General features: G+C 41.8%; 1 long non-coding RNA gene and 1 pseudogene across 1 annotated transcript in view; both read left to right on the top strand.

The window, feature by feature from the left end:
• Window positions 1–884, top strand: part of LOC105295582 — a 12,734-nt gene extending 11,850 nt beyond the window's left edge. The window contains exon 2 of the long non-coding RNA XR_896169.2: window positions 501–884. This is a non-coding gene — a long non-coding RNA (uncharacterized LOC105295582). The remainder of the gene's footprint in view (window positions 1–500) is intronic.
• Window positions 885–1,885: 1,001 nt separating this feature from the next.
• On the top strand, window positions 1,886–2,004 carry LOC111743238 (annotated as a pseudogene).
• Window positions 2,005–6,902: the final 4,898 nt, after the last annotated feature.

The raw sequence follows: 6,902 nt of genomic DNA, 5'->3' as shown, positions 1-6,902 counted from the left end.
AATGACTTAATGTTTATAAAGTGCTTCGTACAGCTCCTCAAACAAAGTGAGTGTCCAATAAAAGCAATATATTAGTATTAGTATTAGTATTGTAATGCATTTTTTCATCCAATTTGTTATACTTTCTTCTTATTCCCTAGAGTGCTTGTGAAAACTTAAAAAAAAACAAAACCATAAAGTAGAAAGTAGAAATAAAAAATCGAGATAAAGAAAATTAAAAATCATAATACGAAGTCAATATCACAACGCTATCATGATTGGATAGAATCTGTAGACTAAGATTCACTGGAGTGTTAGTTGGAAATGTATTAAGGTGTTGCCAACAGAGTTACAAAGTGTTAGAGCAGAAGAGACCTCAGAGATCTTCTAGTTCAATCCTCCGCTTTGCAGATGGAAAACTGAGGCAGACAGGCAGGAAGGAATAATTTCTTGAGCACTTACAAGCATAATGGCAGATGCTTTTATTTTTATCATCCCACCCATATCATTCTGTTTTACAGATGAAGCTACTGAGGCAAAGGAAATGACAGACCTTTCCTAAAGCCACCAGGCCAGTATTAGTGAAACTGAAACTGGAACCCAGATTCCCATTGGCCAGTCTTCTCAACACCCTCTTCTTGGAACCATGATGTCTCTTCACCCCAGGAAGACCCATTTTATAACAGGTTCCCGAAGACCAAAAAAATCTCCCAAGATTCAACAGAATTATACTCGAATGGAGAAACTACAGTCCCTGTGACAGAGGGAGCTCCCAGGGAATTTCCTAAGTCTGACTCTGATGTATGAAAGAATGAGACCATAAGGCCAATGGCAAGAAGAGCTGCTCTTGCATAAAATACACCCTCATTTTGCATTGGCATTTGAAAAGAGAGCTATGTTCTTAATTCGTATTCATTTGTGGTACCCTCTGAGGTTCAAAACTTTTTCTGCTGTTCTTATAACTGGAATTTTTCTTTTTCTAACTTCTACCAATTGCTTCAACTTCACTCTTCACCAAGCCTTCTTTTGGAGTGCTAATAGGCACAGAAATCAATTTTCTTTCCCCTTCCTCTTCATCTAAAAGAAGCAGCACAAAGGAAGAAAGGGGTTAAAAAGCAACCAATAGGACAAATAGGAGGGCAAGGAAGAGCCTGCATGATCCACAAAGCAAATGAATCCACCATTTATGGAGAGCTGACAGCAATGTCTCATTTATTAGACCACCACCCCTGTTTGGTAGTAAGCAGGCTGGACACCCAACCTGGGGGGTCTGTTTTATGGGGATAGTGTTATTGCCCTCAGAGCTGTAGCTGACCTCACACCAAATAAACACGTCAGCCACTTCCCAAGTCACTGTTCCAGGTGTGGTATGAAGGCACTGTGCAAGGACTCTTGAGGCCTTCACTCCCCTTTTCCCCACCTCCACTCAGTTATGGCTCCCTAAGTACCAGTGTCCATGCTGACAACCCTCTCTCTCCCTTTCCCCTTTCTCAAATCATCTGTCACATCTGTCCAAAATCTCATCTGGACCTGCATTGCCACCCAGGTGCAGAGAGAGGCATTAACCTTCAGAGAAACATCTGGTTATTAAAGAAGGCCCAAAAAGGAGGAAAGCCAATGCAAAAGTAAATACAAATTCTATTCTATCTATACCTAAATCCACATCTACATCTACATCTTTCTATATATATCTCCCTCAAAAGTTAGATTGGGCACTTGTTTTTTATTATTTCTTTTTCGAGTTAAAAAAAAATTAGTTTTTTATTTGTTTTTCACACAGCAGAATTAACTGCTCCAGACTTAATTCCAGGTTGGCTTAACCACAAGCATAATCTCGAGCCCCATCACTCCACCACCTGGTTGGGTGAGCTTGGGGAACACTGGCTTACTCTTAAGTTTTTAAATAGTCTACGGCCACGTCACCCTGAACAAGCCCGATCCCGTCTGATCTCAGAAGCTAAGCAGGGTCGGGCCTAGTTAGTACTTGGATGGGAGACCACCTAAGGAGATCAGGTGCTGTAGGTGTGAAAGAAAGAAAGAAAGAAAGAAAGAAAGAAAGAAAGAAAGAAAGAAAGAAAAAAGTTTTTAAATAAAGCAGGCCTGATTTAAAAAAATAAAATAAAATAAAAGTCTGCTACCAAAAATCAAACAAACCCCGCACAATCCACTGAAAAGCTCATTCTAAGTGCTCTTTGCATCACCCGGCCTGAGGAAGTCCTCTCTGCACTGTCTTCTTCGCACCCTGACATGCTCACCTGGGGATTTCTATAGCTGGACCATGATTCCCTTAGAAGACAAACGTGGATTCCAACTCCACCACTCACCACTTCTGTGACCTTAGGCAAGTCACGTCAACCTTAGACCTTTAAGTGTAAAATGGGAATATTAACACCTGCCTTACATACTTCACATAGCGAACTCAAATGCGGTAGAAAATGGCAGCTGTTATTATTGTGATAAGATCAAAAATGAGACGGGTATGTGTTTTATTAGACAAAATTTAGTGTATTTGATTCTGGAAGTATTTCTTTTGGAGCTAGCAGTGAGGCCGCTGTGGAGACAGGAGTGGGAGGAGGCTCCATCTTGGGTTGGAGGAGAATGTTCAGAGAGTTGACTCGAAACCACACTCTTTAGAAAGTGCTGCGTGTACACCCTGAGCAAAAAGAATTAAAACACTCAGGTCTACTCTGGGACTTTTCCCAGGGCCAATCTTGCCTTAGAACCTTGCTGAGGAATTTACTTTCCTCGTTACTTGAGGGAAATAAGAAGCACAGCTGAGACAATTATAACTCTATTCTGAAGGTGAAACAACAGTTCCGGTTTGGCCTGGCTTTTATTCCCACCTCTCCTGCAGGCTTTACCTGAAGTCTCCCAAGGGAAACAAGGCTGGGAGTTGGTATCTTTGCAGGTCTATCACAAGGTCTCTTTGTGTTCTGCTTCTCAAGTTTCTGAGTTTGTAACTTGTGAAATACAACTTGCAAAGTGCCTCTTTAGGCAGAAGTACCACTGAAATTCATTACCTCCTCTTTCTCCTCTGAGAACGGGGGGAGGTACAGGAACTCATGTGGAGAAGACCTGCACATTTACAAACCTGTCTGGACCAGGTGAGGGTGACTCGTGCGGGCCGGCAGAGAACCCCGACATGCCAGGCTGTCACTGCAGGGTAACAAGCAAGGGGCTGAAAAATGGAGGGAGGAAAGAGGCGGGCCAGTGTTCTCACAGTAGATGGTGAGGGGAGAGTGGAAGGATGTGGTCGTGGGGAGAGAGGAAAGAAAGATGAATGGGGCTTGAGTCAGTCATAGGCTAAAGCAAACAGGAAGGTTTTAAAGTGAGATTTGAGGAGAGGAAGTGGTTCTGAGCAAGGGAGGGAGAGAGTTCCAGAGATCCGTCTTGGAAAAGAGCTACTCTTCATTTTTTTGGATAGTACACCTCGTGTGAATATTTCTTGGCGGTACTGACAGACGAGTGAACTAGTTTTTTATTTTATTTTTTTAAGAATCACAACTGGCTCCAACTTTTCCCTAGAACTTGAACCAAAAAGGCTTGAGACTTTAGGTTTGAAAACATTCAGTGGATTCATTTATGTTAAATTGCACCGCTGCCTGCTGCTCTTAGCAAACACTCAGGGCCACCCAGATGAAGAAAGCATAGGGAGGGGGGCGGCCTGTTCAACCAAGGTCATCTCTCTAATGTTATGACCACTGCACCTCATGTCCAGGGAACATGATCCCAGGAGAGCTTGGCATCTCTCTAAATCTTTCTAAATCTCCAGATGTGGAATTACGATTGGCTAAGTCCCCACCAGGCAAGAGGAGGGGAGGGAAGATGGATGAGGTTATGGGGCTGGAGGTCTAGAGTGAGCTCACATGAAAAGATAAGGATTTTTTGCGTGGCAAGGAAAGCATAAGGACACAGATCCAACCAAATAAAGAGTAACCTGTCTTCCCTGAACTAAGCTTAGGACAGTTCTAAAAGCCAAAAAACAAAAACAAACTTCATTTAAAGGGCTTAAAAACAGCGACTCTTTCCAGTTCCCTGGGGAAGTACTCTTCCCAAGACAATTTATCAGAAAATGATCTGTCCATATTGTGAAAGATAATAAAATCCTCTGGGCTTCAAGAACTAAGAGACTTTGCTTTCGCTTCCTGTTTCATGACTTTGGGAACTGAACCTCCATAGGCCTCATTTTTCTCATCTGTAGAACGGGCATTAACAAGCTTTGTTCCCACCTCAAAAGATATTACTCACGATTTGAACTTGCATAAAGAATTAAACATGTATACAAAATAATAAACATGTATACAAAATAATAGCACAAATTGCTGCAGAGCAACAACCGATAATATCCAAGTATTGTTCGTTTCTGCCTGGTCTAAAACTGAACTTGGGCATGAACAAACTTAATGCTGGATCACTTTTTGTTGAACTAGAAGATAAACTATTTAAATAAACACCCCAGTATTTTCTTGTGCTGTGTTCATATTCTCTATTATGAAGTCTAAACTCACTTACACACCGCAGTAAAATTTTAGACTTTGCTGTAGTGAACACATTTTAAGTGCTTATTTTATTTTAAGTTTTATTGCGATATAATACATACTTTTTATATTAATTTTTTTTACTTTAAAATTGTACTGTCAAATACAGTGTCACTAGCCTCACCTGGCTACTAAAATTTAACTTCAAATTAGTAATAATTTAGTACAGTTAAAAATTCAGTTTCTCAGTCACATTGATCACACTTCAAGTGCTAAATAGTCGTATGTGACTGGCGGCTACGGATCAGACAACACGAATACAGACCATTTCTATCATTGTAGAAAGTTCTATTGAACGACATCACTCTAAAATAATATGCACTCATTACAAAAATTTGAAAAATACATAAAATCAGAAAAAAGATAAATATATTTCTTATTTTCCTACCACCCAGTGAATACCACTATTAATATTTTGGCAGCTTCTTCACAGTGTTTATTTTCTTCCCTGCAAGTCTGTTTTGTTTTGTTTTGTTTTGTTTTGTTTTGTTTACATCACATGGTTGTAACTTATTCAATATGCAATGTTACATTCTGCCTTTTTAGCTTTAAAATATAAACATTCTTCCATGTTATTATATACCTCTCAGAAATATTTTCAATGGCTGCAGAATGTTTCTCCAAGTAGAGGTGACATTACCCTGTTTGAATTTTTAAAAAATAAAATAGAGGTAAAATTTGAAACCTGACAACATTTGTTAGCTTTAAAAAGGGCCAGAGAAATTGCTACATTCTGAGATAGTTTCTAATCAATTTTATTTTTCTAGGAACATACACAAAATCCAGTAACAGGTGACTGATATCCAGGGATAATCCACCTGAACCAATGGCAGCTTCATCTCCCTTCCTGAGCTTCTAAAAATGGTGGAGGCCACAAGAGTGTCATCACGCATCAGAACACCAGACTCCCACTACCTTGGGGATGTGCTCAGCAGATGATAAGTAAGGGCAACCTGCTGCAGAATGAAGATAATCATCATGAAATTACACGTTTCATTTGCCAAAAGATAAAGCAGAAGAATTATGCTCTCACAGAGCATTCCTTCTGCAATCTACCATAAGCCTCAAAGGGTTGATGAGAGTAGCTGATGAGGCGATTTATCCGAAAAGGCCCCACACAGTGCCTGGGACACTCTCTCCAGCTTCCAAAACCTCACTCTGCTAGTTCTTCTCCTTCCTCACTGGCTGCTACTTCTCTGTCCCCTTCGCTGGATCCTCTCTGCTTCTTGATCGGTGAATGTCCAGGTCCCCAGGCTCTGCCTTTGGACCTCACTCTACCTACAACCTCTCCCCGGGAGATCTCAGCCAGACTGAGGGCTTTGACAACCATGAGGACCCCCAAATTTCTCTCTGCCTCCTGACGCCAGTCTCATATGCCTACCTGAACATCTTCTCTAGGCATCTCAAAATTAAAATGTAATTTTATCTTATTCTCCCCATTAAACAAACAAACAAAAAATAACAAAAATCTCTGCCCCCGCCCTGTAGTTTTCCCCATCTCCATAAATGATACCTCCATTTTGCTAAATGCACAGGTCAAAAACCTGGAGTCCTCATTGCCTTCATCTTTCTCTAACACCTAGTTCATCATTAAATCCCATAAGTTCTACCTTCCTGACCTCTGCCACCACAACTGAGCCACCGTCCCCCTAACTGGCCTCGGTGCCTCCATGCATGCCCTTCAGGGTCTTGCCCCAAGGTGGTTCCATCTGCCCCACTCTCCCTGGGGTTTTTGGAAATACTTGAGGGTTCTTGGGGTTGTCATATAATGCTCATAGCCTTTAGTACCTAGGAACCAGTATCCTAAACCTAGGACTGTCCCTCACAGCTAAGTATTGTCCCACTCAGAATGTCAATATCTCCCCGCTGAGAAGCTCTGAACTAGAGTGATCATTTTAGAACTAAAATCAGATTTTTTTGCCCTGTTCAAAACCCTCCATGGCTCCCCTTCCCACTTAGAATAAAATCCCAATTTCTCACCATGTTCTAGGAGGCCCCCTTGTCTGCCCTCACCTCTCAGCCCCCAACTGCCCCCACTCCCCGCTCCCTTCACTCCACTGGATCCCACACGGCCTCTTGCTCTCCCCGATCTGGCCTTTCACATTGGCTGTTCCATCTGCTAGGGAGCTCCTCCTGGCCCCACCCTCCTGCACTCAGGCTGCCATTCAAATGTCACCTCCTCAGAAGGCCTTTCCCACCATCACCAGCCCCGTTGGTGTTGGTCCCCTTTGCTTTCTTTCTCTTTATTAACATTGATTTACTTCTTTATTTGTAATCTGGCCCCTCCACGTGAATGCAAACTCCATGATAAGAGGAATTTTATGCAGGGAGGTGGTTTTAAATGTTTTCACTGCCACCACCCCAGAATCTAACCTAGAACCTGGT

The sequence above is a fragment of the Pteropus vampyrus genome, unplaced genomic scaffold, assembly GCF_000151845.1.
Source record: "Pteropus vampyrus isolate Shadow unplaced genomic scaffold, Pvam_2.0 Scaffold109, whole genome shotgun sequence".
Lineage (NCBI taxonomy): Eukaryota > Metazoa > Chordata > Mammalia > Chiroptera > Pteropodidae > Pteropus > Pteropus vampyrus.
The sequence above is the reverse complement of the archived record's forward strand: the minus strand, read 5'-3'. Positions and strand labels throughout refer to the sequence as shown.